Genomic DNA, 24,171 nt, shown 5'->3' with positions numbered 1-24,171 from the left:
TTCTCACCTTAAACACTTTAAAAACATTTATCTAAGAAAACAAATGCCTAAAGGAGAATTATACAACAGTAATGTGCAAAAAAAGAAAGATAATACTAAACGATGAGAATGATAAGGGTCAAAAGGGCGTGATGATCATCCATGCAAATATCTTCATCGGTTAGTTCTGATGTTGGTCGTTACATTATCACATTATAACAAGTTTGACCTATATATTCCATAAAAACATACAGTTCTACACTATAAACTTAACTGCCGTTAAAAATAAAAATAAAAATGAACCATCATTCCTATTAATATAAAAAAAAAAAACTTGCATTATAATATTTACTGTACTACTATGATTTCTTCATGGTTTTATTTCCTAGAAGCAAAATGGATACAAGTTATTATTTTACAATTTATCTACATTCTACTTACAGTTTTAAATTTATTTTAACACCTTAGGGGGCTGATAGAATGAATAAAAATTTTCTTAAATCGTGACAGCTTCGAGTCTGTTTCTATTTTGAATATAATTTTTATTAAACGGTTTTCAGGTGAGAAATTTTAATAACATTGTCGTTAAGTGATGTTATTCATGCAAAATCACCTTGGTACTTTATAAAATAATATGTTAACATACTAATAATTTTCATTTCTAAAAAGAAAAAAATGAAAATAAAACAGCTGAAAATATGTAATAATTGGCTGGTTTTATGGTTGATTTGTAACATGTACATGTCAAATTAAAAATAATAAATAAATCAAATAAAAATATAAGAATTACATGATATCTAACTGAATGTCAGTTTGGGTTGGATTAAAAAAACTTTATATGGCCATGACCTTTGATCCTAATCGGGTTTAAAGTTTATTTTTCATTTCATCTAACTGCAGGAAGAAAAACATCTTTCCTGGGTCGAATCAGTCTACAAAACAGTTTCTTTCACAACTGATAAAATTACATTAATCCTTAATTAATTAATTAATTAATCTTTAATTAATTAATTATTTTATCAATCCTGATATTTCTTATACAAATTATGCATTAATTAACTGTTACTAGATTCATTCTAAAAATTATTTTATCAGTTTTTTGAGTCTTGACGTTTTGTCACCTAAGGAATCCAAAAAAGCGGATGGAAATTTTTTGGATGTTAATCTTTGTATATACGTGCGTGTGTTCAGTGTTGGGCTCAAATCACCTTATATCTCCCGAACTACTGGACCGATTTTGACCAAACTTGGTCAGATTACTTATTTATATGAGGCAATAATGCCATTAAATTTTCAAATTATAAGGTCAAGTAGGTGGGGCTGCAGAGCAAGGTCACTCTGAGTATCTCGAAATTTCGTCTAATTAAGGTCATATTTTCCTTAGGCACATTTTTTAACAATTAAAAAAAAAAAATTCCTTTTTTTTAACCTTCGGGACCACTGTTAGCTATTACTTCAGAGAATGAGATGAATCATTTGTAGCGTGTGTGAAAATGTCATGCCTGACCGGGGTTCGAACCCGGGACTTCCGGATGAAAGGCCGAGACGCTACCACTCGTGCCACGTAGGCAGGCTAACAATACTGTATATGTAAAAACGTTTCGCATTCCCAAACAAAAAATGTTCTTAACTAGTGACTAAGTGGGTATATAACGCCAATAGTACCACCTGTCGCCCCAAAGAACGCTATTGTCGCAGTCAGCCATACTTGGAATTTCATTTTCCCCTGTAGGAAATTCCCTTTTCCCTCGTCCTCTTGGACCGGGAAATTTGAAATTCCACAGGGTTGTCAACCAAATAATTTCTTACACTTTAAATAGTTATTATTTATTTTATTTAGTTAATATTTAAAGGTTGATTTCACTGACGTACAAATGCTGTAGTCGTCTGCTATTTTGTGACGTCACGTGTGAAAGGTAGAATTATATAAATGAATAATATTTAAAGCGTAAAAAGTAACTCGATTTGACCGGTTCTCGAATACGATCGTCTGTTTGACTTGGTACCTGGTGCGTTAAGCCTCGCGACTACTCCAGTCTGCCGACAATACAAGCAAACTTTGTTATATGTAACTTGTGAAATTACATTTGAATTTAGTTTGAATACAGTTTTGAAATTAGTTTTGAAAACTACTCGATAAATCGCACCTAAACCTTTACCCATGTTTCTTGGCATGACTGCGAAGATTTTTAGATATATTTCAACTCTAAAAATCTCTAAAATATATATATATATATATATATATATATATATATATATTTGTAGTAGAGAGTTGCTGATTGTAGCACAAATTTTAATGAATTGGATTTATTAATTGTGAACTGTGAGTGTCTAGCACCGGGTGGGTTTGAATGATTACGAAATCTGAATTATAACCAGTTCTAGAATTTTTTGAAATTCCGAGTTTCAAGGATTAAAATGGATTTTTTAATTTTTTGAAACCCCGTTATTTTTTTAATTTGTCCGTAAAAATTGAAGAAATCAACCTGATTTTTGGTCATTGTAATGTTCATGTTAATAAAACAATTTCTAGATTTTTGAAATTCGACCTTCAAATTTATTGAAGAAACGTAAAAAAGTTTTTGAACATTGATTGTAAATGTTCCCAATCCTGACTAGAGTAAACGAGATATAGGGTAAATTTGGGCTTACAAATGGGTGTGTGTGCGACTGGCCACACCTGCCTTCATTTTCTTGTATAAAAAATATAAAATAAAAATATTAACCACTACGGGAAACGCAAGTAACCATATAACGCGGGCGAAGCTGCAATGAGGAGCTAGTACTTAAATAAAATTATAAATATTTTAAATTAAGTTGCGTGTGTATATGTGTATAAGACGTGCATCAGAAACAACCCACAGTTGTAAGAATTTCCCGGAACACGGCAGTAACCGCGTGACGGGAAAGTCCTACAACTGTGTTGTCAGTTTCTGTATATTACATTTTAACTTTAGTTAAATCACAAGTTAATGAAATGGAAATAATTTCCTTTTTTTTTTTTGAGAATAGTTTCTGAGATAAACTATGGGGCAGGAAGAATTTGTATACCAACAATCACAATCAAAAGTGCAAGTACAAAAATAAATTTATTGTATAAAGTATTTTATAGTTACATGATATTAGAATATATCCGTATCTATTGACAATCCGAGCGCTGTCACAACATCATGAAAAAAGGTTTCAGCTTTGAATACAACACAAAATTCTATTTTGTCAACTTATATATTTAATTATATTACTGAAATATTAATTATTTATTACTATATTTATTTTATTTTTTTTATTGTAAGCAATTTTTTATTGTAATAAATTTTTCATATGAAAATATAATTTTTAATATTATTTTTTATCTATTATTTTTATATTTTATCCTTAACTATGTTGAAATTTTCTTTAAAATTTTCAGGGAAATGAAAAATTAGGCAAAAAAATTAATATTATTTTCAAACATGAGAGGCCGTAGGTCCTAGACCGAGATTTAAAATAAGGAAAAAATATTTAGAATAAAAGTTTTAAAATCTATACACGAATAATTTTTTTTATACCTCTTTTGATAGAATGCAAAAAATAAAAAAAAAATAAAACTGTAATTTTTAATAAAATTAGGGTGCCGCTAGGGCAACTCTTTTTGAATAGTTTATAGCTTCATATTTGTTCAGATAATCAAGGTTTTTACATGTAGAATTAAATAAAATTAAATATATTTTTAAAGATATAGTGTACTAGTACGACTTCAGCGGCGCTATATGCGTATAGAAGTTTAAATTTGGAAATAAATTTTAATAACTATATGGGCTGTTGCTCCAAAGTTATCGCTATTCGAAATTTACCGGATAAAATGTAATGTTTAGATAAAAGAGTTTCCAAAATCAAATTTTTAATGAAATCATGAAAATTTTAAATAGTTCACAAACGACTATGATCCCAGTACAACAGTGTCCAGGAATTTCATCATTCCATTTTTTGGCATTACGTTGGTTAAATATTTTAATCATGTTACCTATTTTTATATCCTTCAAATTCAGGTAGTCAATTTCAGGGTAATAATAATAAAAATAAAAAAAATGATTTGAAACATTTTTAAAGGTTAAACTCGATTTTGACCCAAGCGTATACGTTCCACTTTAAGTTTTTGAGAACGCTCTGCTGTAGATTCACGTTGTCTACGATTATAAATTCTAGTAACCCTAGAAGTTCTGCTTTCTATCAATGACCTCGCCAACTGAGATGCTATGAAAATATTAATATCATATTGAAAGCTGAACCAACGCCGATGATGTTCATAGTTTACCCAGATGGAAATTCTTATTTCACTAAATAAAAATTTACAGAATGTTATTTTATTTATGTGAGGAAGAATACTAGCTGGTCGGTTCCAGATGTCAGCTTCCGTGGCATGAGTGGTAGCGTTTCGGCCTTTCATCCGGAGGTCCCTGGTTCGAATCCCGGTCAGGCATAGCATTTTCACACACGCTACAAATCATTCATCTCATCCTCTGAAGCAATACACAACGGTGGTCCCGGAGGTTAAAGAAAAAAAAAGAAAAAAGGTCGTTGCAAGATAACATTCTGAGAAAGTCGATATTGATATCGAAATTCAATATTCCTCAATCAAAACTTTGTAAATCGTATTCTGTAGAAGTGGACACATATCTTCGCCATCATTATAACCACAGATCTCATGAATGTTTGATCTGTGACTGTACAAGACTACATTTACGTTCATACGTATCATCCTCACTCATACTCTTTAGTAATATCTTATGGTGGTTCCGGAGACTAAACAGAAAAAGAGAGTTTGAAGAAGTCGATGTTGACATAGACAACAATCGATATAAAAATTACATTAAATTTAATAAAAGAAGTTCCAGGTTATTTATTTAAGTTTGTTTATTTTTATTTATATGTTTTATATCCAGAAAAATTACAATGAAATTGTATTCTTTATTACAAATCTAATTGAACTGAAATATAATGTTTTCAGGCTTTTTTTCCTTCATTTTCATTTCACTGTTAGATTAGGTCATGTTTACAATCGTAAACGTAGTTCGTTGACTTTGTCGCCTTTTTCCGACTAACTCCGTGATAGTACTGATTTTGGTGTGGTTGTGGTTTGAACTGTGGTAAACATTCCGGTAGGGGAGGATTCATAAGAAAGCTACAGTTAAAATTTCGTTGTGATTGGTTCAATAATTTTCGTGTTTATCTGGAACAAATATAAAAGACCCCTCTTTATATAGTAGTGAGATTATAGCAAAAGAAAAAAAATTCCATAATTGATGAAAATCGTCTTTATTTTATGTAAATTATAACGTTTATACCCTAAAAAAAAAGTTAATGTACAGAGATAACCCAATATTATTAATATAAATAAGCTTGACGCATGTAGCATCTTCAATAGCAGCAAACAAGAGTAACTTGTCTGTGTGAGGTTTTCTTTAAAATTTTAGATAGCGATAGTCAGTCACTAGGTGGTCAGAACAAAGTATTAGATAATAGATGAAGCGAAAATTTGCCGTCAATTATGTCATTATTTCTGGTTTAAAATGTTATGAATAACATTAAAATAATGTATACTAATAATTTTGTTTATACCTTAAAGCGATTAAAAAAATATTCCAGAATTAACTTCATTTTATATTTTAAATGGGAAAAAATTTGAAACGATTGCTGTGTGTAATAAACAAGCAGTTTGTTCCAAAAAATAAAAAATAAAAAAAATAAATTTGAAATAAATACATAAAAGCAAACATCAAGGTTTTGCAATATCTCAGACAGTAAAATGTATGTGTAAATTTAAATATATATTTCTTTTGAAAAGAATAATTATACAACCATAAAAATAAATAAAAATTATGTTAATATGGAGTTTCATTTTAGAAAGATCTATTTAAAAATCAATCAGTTAAAAGCGTTTATTACAATAATTTTGCATTCAATTATTTACTTCGAGTTTTAATTTTATACAGAATAAACTCCGAGGAGAAAAAAAAATGAAAGTAGAACATTATTATTGAATTTCTTTGTGAATTGGAAAAAATATGATAACTTTTTAGTACTCTATTGTTTTTTTTTTTTTAACTATAGCAGAGAAAGCACACTTCCTACACCGCAACTACAATAATAATAATAATAATAACAATGATTCACACTGTCTTGAAAATGGAAATATATTCCGAAAAAAATTTCTTATATTCATATTTACATTGTCAATATTCTTCTACCTCCGATTATAAAAAATGCGTAAAGTATTCTTTATTTAAAATTAATTATTTAACAAGGAAAATATAAAACAGAGCAACTATCTGTAATCAATAATTCTAAAGAATGATACCGGGTGTAGAAAAAAGAATATCAGGTTTGATTTGTTATATTCATTCATTGATAATGTTCTGCTATTTGTCCTATCACGGCTGCTACTTTCCATCAAGTTCTATCCTTTTCTAACCTCTTTGTTTCAGCATACATTCTCTTTTCCATAATCCATCCATTGTTTGAAATCTCTTCCTTTCTCTTCCTTTCCGTCTATTCACAAACTATCCATCGCATCCACTAATAAACATCTTCTCATACAATATCCTAGCCAGTTCCTTTACCTACATAAAATCCTTTTTAGCATTTTTCTGTACTTTCCGACTCTTCATATGTTACGTGGCCTTGCCATCTGACATTTATCATTCTGCTCCGCACCCACATCTCAAAAGTATCAATCCCTTTTTCTATCTGTCTTTTTCATCGACCATGATTCAGTTCCATAGAACATCACATTCTAAATAAAACATTTCATTAATTTCTTCCTTAATGCTAACATTCCACACTGCAGTCTTCCCTTCTTATTAAATACCTGCTTACTTCTTGTTTTAATTTTTACTGTGCAAGTCAGATCTATCAGTTATAAAGCTCCGAAGTACTGAAATTTCCTTATCTATTCTAAAACTTAATTTCCTATCATAATCTCAATCCTCACTTCTTTTACACCATTATACCATATATTCTGTCCTCTTTTTGTTTATCCTCTTATCGTTGATTTTCGCAATATTCATTTAAGTCATCAAGCATTTCATTTAGTTTACTTGATCTTTCCGCCAGTACTTCCTTTCATCAGCAAATCGTATACATCCTATTTTTCTTCTCCCAATCTTTATTCTTCTTTTCTCATGCAGACAGCATTTAATTATTTCTTTCACATATACATTAAACAGTGGTGGTGACATGCAATATCCTTGCCTTACTCCCTTTCAAAATCCTTCTTCCTGTCATTTCGTCTCTTACCCTCACTTTTATTTTCTGGTGATAGTACATCTCTTTTATTAGGCACCTCTCTTTTCATTTCAATTTGTTATAAATCATTATTATAAGTCATTTTTTTTCGAACTGTGTTAATTTACAGCTAGATTCAAAGAGCAAAAAGGACAGTTTTAGTTGTATGCATGACCATAGATTGATCACCTATCTCTCCGCCTTACAGCATCACTAGCAAAGATTGTGACGCCTGAATAAAAAGCCTTCTATGTTTTCAAAATTCCTAAATGTGAATTTGTAGTTACAGTTCAGTGTGCGTTCCATAGAGAGTCTAATTATGACCTTCCACGAGAAAATGTTGTAACATTCGTTGATGGTACATTCAGTTTGAAAAGACCGGATATCTGCGTAAAGAAAAGAGAACGGAATGACAGTTTTGAAGAAATGTTGAAAGTGTTAGGATTATTTCCTGGGTAGTCCTAAAAAAATCATTTTGGAAGGTCAACTGCGAACTAGCCAGTGATGAGAGTGTACAACTTTTTAAAGAAACACTTACATATTCGTACATACTGTTTACAGCTGTTACAGGCTTTGTCACCTATAGACTACAGACTATTGTCGCCTATACACTTTGCTGTACATGCCGAGTTTGTGTGTTTGCCGAGTTTTAGTCGAAATATCGCAGAATGAGGATGACTAATTTTTTAATCGTATTGAGTTTAGCGATGATGATTAGTAGAAAAGTTAACACACATCTGGGAGTATGAAATCTCCATGAACTACTACAATCTAAAAGGGACTTCATAAATGTAAATGTTTTCTGTGGAAATCCCGAAAGAAAGTTTATGAGACGTTGTTTTTTGCTGAAGCAAGCGTAACAGTGTATGGCTTATTTTGATAACTCTGTGTGCATGGCTCTTTCTTCAGCTGCAAGCTGGACCTGAAAATTTTATTTGGTAACAAGATGGTGCGGCTCCTCACTAGCATAACTCTTGACGGGATCAGTTGAATGACGTTTTCCCAACTGGTTAACTGGTCGGCATGGATCCAATGACAGAGCTTTTTTGCGGTGGCCTCCAAAGTAACCTGATCAGATGCTATGTGATTTTTTACCTTTCCGGTTTTATAAAGGATCTTGTGTATGTGTTTCCGCAAATTAAAAAAAAAAAAAAAATTTTTTTGCACTGCTAAAATTTGCGGTATCTGCAATTTTTTTTTTTTTAATCTCTGGGACCACAGATATGTATTGCTTCAGAGGATGAAACGAAAATTTTTGCAGCGTCTGAAGAATACCATGTCTGATCGAGATTGAAACCCGGGACCTCTGAATGAAAGGCCGAGACGCTACCGCTCGCACCACAAAGGCCAGCTATCTAATGATCTACCTGATTTCATGCAGATGATTGTAAAAGTTCTTACTTCCATACTCCAGACATGCAGCTTAAACTACAGGACGAACTCACCTAACAGTTGAATGTTTGTTGTACGATGTAAGGTGCTTACATTATACACTTACAGGAAAAAACCGTAAGGGTTGCTGTTTCGGTTTATTTATGAATCGTCAGTGTAGGGAAAAGTTAAGAGATAATATAAATACATTTAAAAACCCGATATTCTTTTCGTACACTCTGAATAATTTATGGTTCAACATTGTATATAATGTAAAAGAGAAACGAAAAAAAATTCTCACATAATATCAATTTTCAAACTCAGGAATCATGTATAATTTGTATAAATTTTACAAAATAAATCATGCACATAAAATAGGTTGTTTTTATATATCTGTATCCTGTAAAAATTAAATTTAACAAATTTTATCTACATAAAAATATCAACTGATTAGAAAATCCATGTAAATCCCCTTTTTAAATAAGAATAATATACTTTAAGGTTAACCGTAATATTAGGAATAAAATAAATTAATTTCCGGGTTTTTTCCTAATAATTTTTCCTTATTTGATCAGATTTCAGTTATTTTAAACTCTGTTTTACATTTATTAAAACCACTAACTGTGATGATGTGAAATCAATATTATGTTTTTTTTTTTTTTTTAAAGTAAAATTACTTAAAAAAAGTTGTCAATTCAAAAACGTTTTCTTATTGTAAATGTAATGCGTTACCTGTGTTGTGAATACAAAATAATTATTAAAAAAAAATAAAAAGTAGGAATATATTAAAAAAAAAGAATTATTTTAAAATAAATATTTCATATAATTTTGTTATATTTACGTTGTACTTAATTCAAAAAAGAACTTTGCTCTAAAAGGAATAATCGTAAGTAATCATGTTTTCATTCTTTTTCATCATTCATACTTTTTTTAAATAAAATATTAACAATGAAGTGTATACAAACATCTTCATGTTCAGTTTACCATTATTATTATTATTATTATTATTATTATTATTATTATTATTATTATTATTATTATTACTATATAAAGACTATCCAAAAGATTAATCTTTTAGAAACAGTTCTAGTGAAAAAAAGCTGGCTTCTAAGTTGAAAATCCACTCCACTTAATTCTGGAATTAAGGCTAATTCGGTTATTGACAGACGATGTCCTTGAGTTTAGAGTAAAAATTAATAATAATAACAATATATAAGCATGAAATGTTCAGAAATAATTACATTATACACAAATTATTAAGCTTTTTTAATATTAAAAACTTGTTATTAAATCGTTTATAATATATATATTATAAACAATATACAGAGTGTTTCTAAAATGGTGGGCTGGCTATACTTTTTCGGATTCTACTTGTAAAACTAAACAAGAAATATCTATACAAAAAATAACAATTTCTCCTTGTTTCTCCCTGTCCGACATTACGTTATTTTTATATAATAATTTATATCTCAAGTTCGGATAAACAAATCTCATTAATATTTGGTAAGCGTCTTGGTAATAAAGTTGTAAAATTAGAAAAAAATCAGGATTTAAATACCTACGTAAATTACAAAATGGCAGCCATGTTTATTTTTCAATCCGTTATATTTTCATAAATATTAGTTTTATCAAATTTCATATTTACTAATAAAAAAAAATAATGAAAATAAAAAAAAAAATATTATAAAATAATAAAAATAGAAAATTGATGTTGCAATTATGCCTGTTTTCATGTCCTGCACTTTACGTTTAGTTCGATGAAATATATATAATAATATATAGTATTATATTATATTATATTATATATATATATATATATAATTGTTTTTATTTATTTTTAATTCTAGTATTGTAAATTAGTATCAAATTAATAATTTTTTCACAATAATAGACCTAATAATTATGATACAAAATTACTACATCAATTTTCTTCCATAACTCGACTATTTGTTAACCGATTTTCAAAAAAGAAAGGCATTTTGTTCAAAATAAAAGACTTAATAATTTAGCAAATAAAATAAATTTTAATAAAACTAATATTTATGAAGATATAACGGATTGAAAATTAAACATGGCCGCCATTTGATATTTGCGAAGGTATTTAAATCCTGATTTTTTGCTGATTTTAAAACTTTATTATCAAAACGCTTACCAAATATTAATGTGATTCGTCTATATGAACTTGAGATATAAATTATTGTATAAAGATAACAAAATGGTGGACAGGGGGATCTCCTGGCATTAGATGATGGTTATTGTTGAGAAGAATCTCTATGTCATATTTAAATTTAGTTGTGGTTTTTATCATTTCGCGAAGAAGAATATGCCATTTTTCCTAAGTATATTTTTTGTTTAGTTTTACAAGTAGAGACCGAAAAAGTATAGCCAGCTCACCATTTTAGAAACACTCTGTATATATATGTTATATCATAATTAATACATATATATATTGTAATTAATATATATATATATGTATTAATCGGCTGAAGATCGCAAAAGACAGTACTAGTTGGAAACGTGATGAAGAGGTCTTCATCCTGCAGTGGATCGATAACGGCTGAAATGATGATATATATAAAGTAAACAAATACACTAAAGAAACAAATTAAAGTAACAAAGTATGCTAATTTCTTACTTCAATTACCAAAACATGTAAAAACCTGAACCGCAAGAGGCCGCAGTATAGAGTTATTTTTTCCGTTAATAATACTAGAGAGGTAGTCTTTCTGATAAAGACCATGGTGGTATCATTTGTAGGATTGATTATCATCTGCATTTCAAAATAATTGGTATACTAATGTGTAACAGCGTATTTGACGTGATAAGTGAAACGAATTCACGTTCCGTACTAAACCTGACATTAGATGATGGTTATTGTTGAGAAGAATCTCAAAAATCTCTATGTCACATGTGAATTCAGTTGTGGTTTATATCATTTCAAGTACAGATCTAAGGGTTATGATACAAAAATATATACTTGCTGTAAATTATCTTTATTTTTTATAACTACAATTCTATATTATACGGTAATGAAATGACGTGTGATAACGTATGATATAATTTCAAAATATAAAAGAAACTTTATGGATTCGTTCAATAAAAACTTTTTTTTTGTGGGCGAAAAACGCCTAGGCGTAATCATCGCCCGTAATTTTATTAATAAAAGAGAATAATAACTCCAAAATAATAAAACATATAAGGTGTAAAATTAATATTAATCATATAATAAAAATTTATTAAAACAAGAGTCAAGATGGTAAAATAAAACTCAAAACAAATACCGCAGACGAAGTCTTTAAAATATAAATGTTAAAATAATCGAATAAAGAAGCTATATAAAACTTATCTAATTCCAATGGGTTGTGCAAAAGGCTCCCTTCTCGGATAATAAAACTAAAGACATAGAACCAAAAAAATTAAAATTGAAAGTAAAAGTTAAAAATTATCAACAACTCTTCTAGCATGAAAATATATATGATATATTTTTAAAAATAAAAACCTCATATCACCTGTTGTTGTTCACTTAAGTTTCTTTAATAAAGCCGTAATTAAAATCACATGAACCAAGGAATTTCCATTTGTAATTTCATATACTTGTAACATATAATTTTTATATGTAACTGAGCCGTATAAATACGTTTGTATTTTTGATGATCTATAGATTCACTAATGTTTTAAATTTTTATTATTAATAGCCTGGGAAGTGGTGTAATATTTTGTTACGTTTTTGATTCTTTATTTGTTAATTGTTTCGTATTTACTAAATGTAATAGTTTAACGATAGAAATCTATATTAATTTATATTTTTTCAATTTTTGTAACTGTTGACAAGCAGCAATCCGTATTTATTAGATTTAGATTAAAGTATTATATTAAATAAAAAACAAAACATGAGTTCAGAAACAAAACAAGGCATTTCGTGCTGAGGTCCCTAATTTGAGTCACAGTCAGGCATAGAATTTTTTCATACGCTACCAATTTCCACCGGGTTTGACCATAACTCTTAATGCCCGCTCTTTCACAACAAAAAAACACCAACAATATTTAGATTTACGAATTAACTTACTTTTTTTTTGTCTTCAGTCATTTGACTGGTTTGATGCAGCTCTCCAAGATTCCCTATCTAGTGCTAGTCGTTTCATTTCAGTATACCCTCTACATCCTACATCCCTAACAATTTGTTTTACATAATCCAAACGTGGCCTGCCTACACAATTTTTTCCTTCTACCTGTCCTTCCAATATTACAGCGACTATTTCAGGATGCCTTAGTATGTGGCCCATAAGTCTGTATCTTTTTTAACTATGTTTTTCCAAATGCTTCATCTATTTGCCGCAATACCTCTTCATTTGTCACTTTATCCACCCATCTGATTTTTAACATTCTCCTATAGCACCACATTTCAAAAGCTTCTAATCTTTTCTTCTCATATACTCCGATCGTCCAAGTTTCACTTTCATTTAAAGCGACACTCCAAACATACACTCTCAAAAATCTTTTCCTGACATTTAAATTAATTTTTGATGTAAACAAATTATATTTCTGACTGAAGGCTCGTTTCGCTTGTGCCATTCGGCATTTTATATCGCTCCTGCTTCGTCCATATTTAGTATTCTACTTCCCAAATAACAAAATTCTTCTACCTCCATAATCTTTTCTCCTCCTATTTTCACATTCAGTAGTGCATCTATGTTATTTCTACTACATTTCATTACTTTTGTTTTGTTCTTGTTTATTTTCATGCGATAGTTCTTGCGTAGGACTTCATCTATGCCGTTCATTGTTTCTTCTAAATCCGGCTAGAATTACTATATAATCAGCAAATCGTAGCATCTTTATCTTTTCTCCTTGTACTGTTACTCCGAATCTAAATTGTTCCTTAACATCATCAACCGCCAGTTCCATGGCGGTTGATGATAATAACTTACTTAATCAGTATTATTTAAGTAAAGTTGCTGTATTTTGTATCCGATAAAAATATAAAACGTATAACAAATCATAATTATTTTGATAAACAGATGACTTTTTATTTAGAGAAGTATCAAAATTTTCTTTATTTCAAGTTTTCATTTTTTTCTCACAACTTACATTTATAATGAACATTCAGCATGTTCTCGGAGTGACAAAGAAAATTTAAGATTTTTCTCAGAAGGTTTTTTTTTTACCTCCAAAACAGTCACTGCATCTCGGTATATTTAGACCAAAGACTTTCCAACTTTTTATATTCTTAATATTAATGGAATTTGTCCAATTTTACGAAATATCGGGTTGTCTCAGATTTAACCCATAATTTAAAATGAATCTTCCTCCAGCAAGCCATTTCTTAAGGTTTGAAAAGAAGAAATAAGCGCTGGAATCCAAATCCGTCGATTACGGCGCATACGGAAGCATTTCAAAGCGTATGGAAATTTTGCGGCAAAAACCTGAGACATGTGTGAAAACGTATTATCTTAGTGAATGAGCACTTTTTTTGGCGAGATGTGGAGGTTTAGCCTGAATAGTACCCTTCAAACGGTCCAGCAGTGAAGCAAATGGTTCTACCTTGTAATCTATTATTACCAAACAATTGGTATCCAAAAAAAAAAAATTATGATTTTTTCTGAATGAAACCATTTTTGCTTTCTCTGGCACGTTATCATTTGCTCCCACTCACAGTTTCAAGTGATGTTTGGTCTCTGAACAGCAAATCCATTTTTGATCTACTGTTACGAAACTTAGAAGAAAATCAGCGGAATCGCATTTAAAATTAAGACTAAATATTCTTCAGAAGTGTTCAGATGAATGTGATTTTGATCGACTGTTAACAGTCGCGACACTCATCTAAAGTAAAGCTTTTTTATCAAAAACATGAAGTAAAATGTAGTGTAGAAGATCAAGATGTTTGCAATGTAAACAAGCTCGTATACTTTCAGTAGGCGATAAGTTTATACAACATTGCGGTTTTTTGTGACTATTTCGTGTATCGTTGTAGTTTTCGAACATCCTGAGCGTTCATTATCTTGAATGAATGTATGACCATGCTCAGAATCAGCAGCCCAATTTTTAACGTCGAAAACGATGGTAAAGAATCCTTTAAAGTGAAACTCCTTTTGTAAATCTGTTGGAGTTAAATATTTTAATTTAATGTACTTTATAGTTGCTCGAATTTCATTTTTTTTTTAAATATCAGAACATTTTTGTTTCACTCGATCCCACAAATATGGAACTAAACGTCCACGACTAAAAATTCGAAGCTCAGCAACTAAAGGTTTATACTTTATAATTGTAATAGTCGTTTAGTCATACCTGCGCTATCTCTATAATAGTCCGAAAACTTCCCGAATTACCCTAATAAATTTTGTTCATAGGAATACATCCTGCCCCTGAATGGGAAGATAACCACCACGTTATTTTCTCGGTCGCCATGTCACCCCCTCTGTACCAAGCTGTGATGGGTTTAGCGGAGGTCATCTTCAAAAATTTCGGCGGTAGACAAAATTGAAATCTCGCCTCGGCCAGGATTCCATTAATGCGAATGCCGCAAACAGCATTTGCCTCGGTGTACATCTAACAAAGTAGACACGTAGAAACAAAACACATCCCAGTCAGTCTTAAAGAAGACTGAATCCGCAATTGTTTAGTGAAGGAACTGAAATCACTTACATCTGCCACAGCAGGTAAAAGTTAGTCAGACACACAACTTGAACTAAAACTATAACATAAATCGTAACATAACTAGTAAAGAATTAACACAAGCAAAGAACAAGAACAACAAAAACAAAAGAGACGAAGAAAACAAAGGCAGCCCAGCTGGGAATCCCCTCTGCTATTCTTTCTTTTGCCAGATAAACCACGAATTTCTCAACTATAGTCCATTCGGACTCGTTACCCCAGTTCTGGTGCAAATTCAGCATTGGCCCAAGAAGGTCTAGTCGATAAATGATCTCGTTATGCTTCTCATCATATTTCATGAACTCATAGCACATGAAAAGCGTTATCTTACCCCCAGCATTGCGAGTATAAATTCATATCAACCTAGCCGAATCTCGCCAGCTTGCCCCGAAAAGCACAGTGTCCCGAAAGAAACTGTGTGACATGCTTGTTTGGGGAAAATAATGAGGCGCGTCGCAAGCACATAATATCTGGGAAGAGATCGTGCGTATACCAGTCTTCTGTTTCATCCCATCTAGCTTGCCGAAAATCAAATACTTGCTGTTCGATTTCCCGGATCTTTTCGGAAGTCAACTCACCCAACTTCCTAGCATCACAATGTTTCTACCTTTCTACCGTAACAATATCGATTGGTTTCACTCCCGCAATCATCAAGATCGCCTATCGTGAAATAGTTTGGTAACCATTCGTTACCGTCAGCAACATTATCTCACTTGGGTCCTCAGTAAATATATTTCGATATCTTTGAAATTTTAGCCTCCCCATCCCAACAGGAGCTACATATAGCATCATAGCCTCGCATACGGCTTTGTTCTGGATGCCCTTGGTCTTAAATTAAGACCCCAATCAGGATTGACAAGTCGAATTCCGAAGAAGGGGAACTACAAGCTTTTTCCGCGACGTAATGAAGGTAATTCTTGAATGCAATTTCTCATCTAGAAACACTCCGAGGTACTTCTGAGCCTGAAAATATTTAGTACGTTGTCCTGCCATCGAAACGCGGGCTTGCCGACTCAAAGCCAAACAACCCTTGAGGAACATCATAGTGATCTTATCTGGACTGAACGTCTTCTTGTGTTTATAACTCCACAGCTCCAATATCCTGCAAGTTATAGTGGCCTTCAACTCAACCTCTCCCGCGAGCATCCTTCGACCAGCAGGAGCCCGTCGTCCCCTCTACGCGACTCCCACTGGTCAATTTCAGCCAAAGAAGAGAATCAATTTCACCCACAAGAGAGGACCCAATACACTGCCTTTGGTCAACCCTTAGACAATGTCTTACCAACTTCATGGTTACTATTGCGGAGCAACATATCGCGATGAGTGAAATAGGTTTGCAGTACCTGAAATTTGCTAACAGTACAATTTCTTATTTGTAACTGGTAAATAGTTGAAGGCTACCGCAGGATATTAACAGCATTGGAAATGTCCAGGAACGTTTTCATGACTTATTCCGCCACGGTCGTCGATACCGCACTCATCACACGGAGTATGGCGATCTCGGTACGTTTTCCAGACGAAACCAGCAGTGGTTCTCAATCAATAACCCATGCACTGAAAGCTTCTCATTTATATGAAGATAAAAGGCGTTCTCAAAGACTTTAAAAATAACTGCTAGCAGCGTCAGGGCCCTGTATGATAAAGTAACATTGGGATCCTTTAGCTTCTTTGAAACAACAATATAACAATCCCTTTCTTCCAAAATTTAGGAAGCACCCGCCAAACAATAATTTATTAAACACCAGTGTGATTTTCCTCACACTTATTCCTACCGACCTGAAATTCGCCCTTCATCACTTTGTTTGACTTACCAGAAACCCCCTCCATTAAATTGATGAAAATTACCTCCGGTTGCTTTCCGTTCAAACTGGCCTTCCGCTTTTCTCGCAATATCTCAGCATGAGACTTATTCTGAGGAACATCAATGGGAACTGAAACCTTTTCCTTTACTATGACCTCTCTCACTTCTTCTTTCAGCTAAAGCCTCATATCTCTCAACTAGAGCCACGAAAAGAATTTAAATCACTCATTTCAGAGGAAACCAATTTTCGTGAACCCAATGTTCCACATCTAAAACTGTCCAAAAATTGCATGAGTGTATCATACCGTTCATTAAATTCACACTGAAATGAAGCAGAACTGCCTTGCCATCCAAGAACCTTATGAAATTCACCAATAAGTTCAACCACTCGAGTCGAAACACCAGACACTACCCGTCAGTCCCTCCCCACCTGAAAACGGATCATCAGTTCGCACCTTAGTAATACCTCATCAGGAATCAGCTATTTACCACGCGTGGGTTTAATCCGCTTCTCTTTTCCTGACATAACACACATTAACTACAGTAAAAATAAATTATAAACGATAAATAACCAACTAAACCCTATGGTAATTGTTTACAATGAATAAATAAACGCCCAATCAGAGCAAACATAAATTGTAGAATGAGCCAATCAGGACAAGGCAATAGGCCGGCGCGAAAACACACCGACCAATCACAATGCAACATGATGGTGACCGTTACTACGGCAAACAAACTATGCTCTGAATTACCAAAACTATTAGAAAAACAATAATTTCCAATAAACCACAAAGAAACACACTAAATACTTACAGAACATCAAACTGATAAAAACCCACTAAAAGAGGTGGAATTCAGTCAATAATAGATAGCCTAGGCTACCCAAGCTAAAATAAATAAAAACAATTAATTACACAAAAATAAATCCGTAGTTATTAACAAAATAACCTATAAAATCTTTCTTAATAGAAGGAAAACAAAACTAACTAATGAAATGAAATAATTCCAAACTAAAAATTAGTATGGCTGGAGCTGTAAAAACACGTCCTAACTCAACCACGTGGTAATGGAGACATTTGTAAAGTTGTAAAAACTTGTAAACTTAAGTTGTAAAAAACTTAAGTATTGAACCTACTAAATGAAACACAAAAATGCTGACATCCTGCCATGAAAATAGTAAGTTATTTTAAAATTAAGTATGTTTATTATGATTATTGGTTAAGAGAATAGATAAACAGAGTACATAATACATATCTGTATGTTAATCATTAAAAGGATATTTCTATTTAAAAAATTATTATTTTCTGTTTCAGAAGAAAAATTCACCAATAATCTGAAATTTCTCCGAATACATATTGCCTACAGAGTATTATATTACAGAATTTATGTGAAATGTATACAGAAAAATAAAAAAATTCACAAAAAATTGTTAATATGTTTTTTTCTGAAAAAGAATGTTTGGTTTATATAGTATTAAACTAATATATTATAATAGCTTGGCGAGTTAATTTTTTTTTTTTTTTTTTAATTAAAAAAATAAAACGAAAATGGAAATGCCATATATATTATCCTATGTTATAGGAAACGAATCCGAAGGGACAGATAATCTAAAAAGTATATCAATATCTGAATCAGAAAGAATACATGTCGGTACAAACGTAAACATAAACGGAAATATTATAGTACATAATTGTAATAATAAACGAACCAATAATAATAAAATTAAATCAGAAGAGTGTAACATAAAAATTATAAATTATGGAAACGAAGGTTTCCATTTTGAAAACAGGCACGCAAATAATATATTTGCCATACGATTCATCAGAAAAATTACATCAACGGTGTATCTATTTATAACTTTAGTATTTATTTTATTTTTAATTTTAATTTCTCAAAACTTGTTATATAGATATAAATTCCAACAAATGAAAATGAGTCTTAAAAAGTTTTTAACTAATGTACCAGAGGAATCTTTAATTTTAACAAATTTTCCTTTAATAAATGAACGGTTAGAAAATAATGATGGAAAATTTCGATTATTGTTTCAATTAGTTAAACCAAGCATAATACAAGGTAATTGAGGAAATGATATTAAGTGTAATAAAACAATACAAAAGCAATTAATAAAAAATATAAAACTCGTCGTACCGGATAAACTATTGTTTTTATGTACTTATAAAAAAAACGTAGAATGTGAAAAAGAATTTAGCAATGACGTAATTCATGATAAACTGTTAGGTTATAAAAGTATTTACTATAATTATATAATCGGTAATAATGGACAAATTTACCAAGGTAAATCTTACGATTGTATGGATGATGCAGAATTTATAAATGATGATACTGGTGAAAATAAAAGTTTAATTTTAGGTATAAATTTATGTAATTTTAATAGATATAAATATATAGGAAATATGAAAACTGAATATTATGCGATAAGAAGTTTAATCATTTATTTACAAGAAATTAAAATTCTTTCAAAAAATGTTACTATTCATATGTGGAAATACTGTAAAAATAGTTCGTTGTATAACAATTTAATAAATTCACATGTTACAAACAAAATATTATTTTATAATATAGATAAAACTCCGTATGAAATAAAAAAGAGAAAATATGTAGAAAATTATTATATAAAAAATAACTGTATTAATAATAATAATAATGCGTTAATTGACAAACGATACTATGATAATAAAAAAATATTTTTATAAATAAAGATAATACGACGATAACTTTAATAAACATTTTACCAGATACTGGAATTCATAAATCGTGCAATAAGATAACATGTAAAAATGAAAAAATTAACGGTAAAAAAATTTTTTTTAATACTGTAAAATTATCTGATCTCAATAACTTATATATAGAAATTTTAAATAACATAATTGTAGACAATTTCAAAATTAAAAATTATACAACCGAACAATCACATCAAACTAAATGCCTTCAGGGTAATTTTACATCTAATTTAAAAGAAATTTACAGTAAATTATTATAAATAATTAATGTATATATATTGTTAAAATAATTCTTGATAGTTTTAAGGCAATATATGTGGTACTATACTGGTCGATAGATTTATAAAGACAAATAATTAAACGGACGAAGAGATCTGGGTTGACCAAAAATAACGGATTATGAGATTGATTATTTAAAGATCGTAATTATATATTAAGTTTTATCAGTTTCAATAAATAACTCATATTTTTAATACTCTTATTAATAGAATGCTTTATAATTATGTAAACTTCTTATATGTACTACTTTTAAATTAATTATTTTACAAATAAATACTTATTTCTTATTAATATTTTTTCTTGCACTTTACAACTTTATTTTTACTTTCCTCGCCTAGCAGTGTAGCTCTAGAAGGCAAAGCTATTATAATTGATCCGTTTTCAGCATATACGGTTTTCACCGGATCTTCACGTTTTGACACCTAAGAAACCCAAAATATTAAAAAACCTGATGAAAATTTTCCGGATGTTCGTGTGTACGTGTGTGTTCGGTGTCGCACCCTACATCACCTTATACCTCCAGAACTACTCGACCGGTTTTGACCAAACTTGGTCAGATACTTCTATATATGGGGTATTGATGACACTAAATTTACAACTTAAAAGGTCAAGGGGATGAGGCTGTAGAGCAAGGTCCCCCTCAGTATCTTGAGATTTCGCCTAAGTAAGATGTTATTTCTCTTAGGCACATTAGTTAACAATTAAAAAACAATATTACCAAAACAAATTTTTGCAAACTCACATCCCCGCCCCAAATCATGCTGTAAGGTAAGTGGGTATAGTGCGTCATTAGTACCTTCTATTACCACAAGGAGCACTAGTGTAGCACTGACGTACAGTTGTAGTCGTCTCTGCTCTTTTTCTGTTTAGCCTCCGGAACCACCGTAAAGCATTACATCAGATGATGTATGAGAATATTATGTATGTAGTCGTATGCTATGTTTTAACGTCACAGGTGAGCAGTATAATTAAATAAATGAATAATATTAAGTGTAAAAATATATTAAAACTGACCGCTAGTAATGCCACACCTGCGCCAATGAATTACAATTAATTAAGTTGTGTCTGCACGTAAGCCGTGCATTAGAAAAAAGCCGCGTGACGGGAAAGTCCTAAAACTGTGTTGCCAGCCTTTTTACTATATGGAAATAAGTAACCATTGCCAAGAAAGTATTACAACTTTGGTTTCAGATTTTTTACTTAAGTTACAAATCTTTCTAATAAAAAAAAAAAAAAAAATAATAATAGAATTATTTTAATGCGAATAGTCTATGTTATGTAAAATAAAGGAAAAGTTTAATTACTTAAAATTTAATTTCATGAAATCCACTGGATGGCATACTTCCCTACCGAGTGGAAAGTTTCAGGTTTATCCGAAACCGGGTAAACATATTTATGAGATATACTCGTACAGGACGATAAGCCTACTTTTTCCTAGGTATTTGTGAGGTTATTTCTTCGGAGGATGCAGGCTATTCTGGAGAAGAATCACGTTATTCCAGATCACCAATTTGGTTTTCGTAGTGGGCACTCCAATATTGAGCGAATTCACTTGTCAACTTCACCGGCAGCATCTTAAAGAAAAATAGATACTGTTCGGCAGCCTTTTTAGATGTTCAGCAGGTTTTTGACAAGGTCTGGTTGTCTGGACTTTTATACAAGTTAAAAGAGAACCTTCCTTAAACTTAGTACCTTGTTCTTCCTAGCTACTTGGATGGAAGTTTTTCCAAGGTAAAATAAAATCAAGAATTGCAGCGTTCATATTTTAATTTTATGTTGATTCCAAGAAGTCAGCATTTAAATAATAAATAACTTTACAGCTAATCAAATGAGATTTAGTTAGTACTCTAATTTACAGTAAAAAAACTTTATAATTTGAATTTAAGAAATTTGAAGGTAAATATAATATCATAAATGAAACGAATAAAAAAACATTTCTTAGAAAAACAGGAAATTGGGAAAAAATGGTTTTTCCCATATTGGAAGAAGTATAGAGAAAAATGAATAAAGATTTACTCTCATATTAAAAAATATTAAAATTATAATTTTAACGGAAAACAAATTAATTTAAATGTATTTTATATAATGGTCATATAAATAAGAACAGTAATTCTGAGTATAATTTCCTGTTTTATAATATTGTTATTTATTTTACCGTTGAAAAATTATCTAGTATGTGGTAAAGCCTATAGATTTTAAATCAAAGTTTAAAATAATTGGTTCACCACAAATCTAGATTACACTTGTTCTAAACAAAGATATTTGTACAGTTACAATTTTGAAGAAAATAATACTTGAATGATTTACTTAAAACAGCAATTTTCTTTTAAATAAAACCTAGGAATAAATTTAATAAATACATTATTTAACTACGAAGAAAAAAATTTAACGTAAGTAATATAGTGAGTAATATATTTATATTTATTACTTTTTTTTAATGTACTTTAGATTACCGGAAGTAAAACATTTTTGATTATGTATAAATTAACTTCTTTCTTTTCGAAAATTATGCTCGTATTAAAAAGAATATAATTTTTACGATCCTAATCTTTTGTTGTTAATTTAGATTAAAACTACAGTTTGATAGATTAACTGTTTGTATCATAACCTATTATATCTTATAAGACCCTAGTAGAACCCCCCTTAACTACCATCCTTAACTACAGTGAAGAAGAGTTTATTTTTCTATAGACTTTAATCTTCAATTCAACCACAATAACTTGTATTTAAGGTTTAATTAACAGCATACATTCTGAAATATAATAAACTGGTCTTCCTGTAAAATATTATACATAATAGATATTATAGTTGAATCATTTCTACTTGTTAAGAATGCAAACATGCTTTGTACGTGTAACCCCTTCACTTTCATACAGTAAGTGTTAGTAATAAAATCAAAATTCTTGAACTTGTATTTGTTTTTTATTAAGTCATTATACATAAATTTTATCACATTAAATTTTCTACAAGTTTTGATAATACTTTTTACGCATTATTATTTATTTAACAAAGGTTTTGTGCTACAAACGTAAAAATCCTGCTTTTAGACAACAAATATTAACGTCTCTCATCGGATATTATGAGGACTACTACAGATATAGTTCTGGAACCTGTTCTATTCAATTTGACAGGTCAAGAAACCATATGAAACATCAACTCAACCATTTAATTTGGGTCCGTAGAAATTTAGTATGGTTTTATTTCATTCTTTGCCCAGGAATCAGTGAAAACTTTTTCGCTAGCCGTAACTCACTTACGTAGTGTTACCACACCCATGTTTAAATGATGTTTTTTAGTAGAATACGATCAGAAATATATGTATGTATATATATATATATATATATATATATATATATATATATATATTTAGCCTATTGATCCCAGTTCAAAGAAGAGTTACTTAAACGAATATCTTGTTGATGCAAACATTGTATTTTGTAATTAATTCCATTTCCATTTTCCTCTGGTAAGAAAAAAAAACGTCCAACTCGTAACTGAGCTAGAACATTGTTTTGAACATCAGTTTACTCAACATAAACAAAAGGACACATAAGTCATTTTTTTTTTAATATACATAAATTCTTCTTTACTTAAAAATAAAAGATTAAAAAAAAATTGTTTTCCTAACTATTAATAAAGGCTAGGATTTAGGCGTATTTTATTTTAAAATCTTCTTTAAGACACCATCTGCCTTTTAAAAAATCAGTTTAAAAAATAAAAAAATATGTTTTTTTTTATCTAAATTTAATCAAACAATTAAGCGTATAAATGACTAGAAACAAATAAAATCAACTAGAATAATATTAATATCGTTTTGATTATTTAGTTTTAAATCAATATAAAATACTTGTGTTTGCAAATTGTTTTGTTTTAGTATTTAACTTGAACGTTTTCAATATTTTAATTTTTTTAATTTAGCATTTAAAAAATACAAATCTGGACATTGAAAACGATAAATGGCTTTTACAAAAGAAATTCAGAAATAAAAATACATAAAAATAATTTCATATTTAAGATATATATATATAAATATATCAGAGTGAGACAATAGTATAGAAACCCGATCCAGATAGAATACTGTAACTT

This window comes from Lycorma delicatula, chromosome 10 (assembly GCF_047948215.1).
Source record: "Lycorma delicatula isolate Av1 chromosome 10, ASM4794821v1, whole genome shotgun sequence".
Classification (NCBI taxonomy): Eukaryota; Metazoa; Arthropoda; class Insecta; order Hemiptera; family Fulgoridae; genus Lycorma; species Lycorma delicatula.
The sequence above is the reverse complement of the archived record's forward strand: the minus strand, read 5'-3'. Positions refer to the sequence as shown.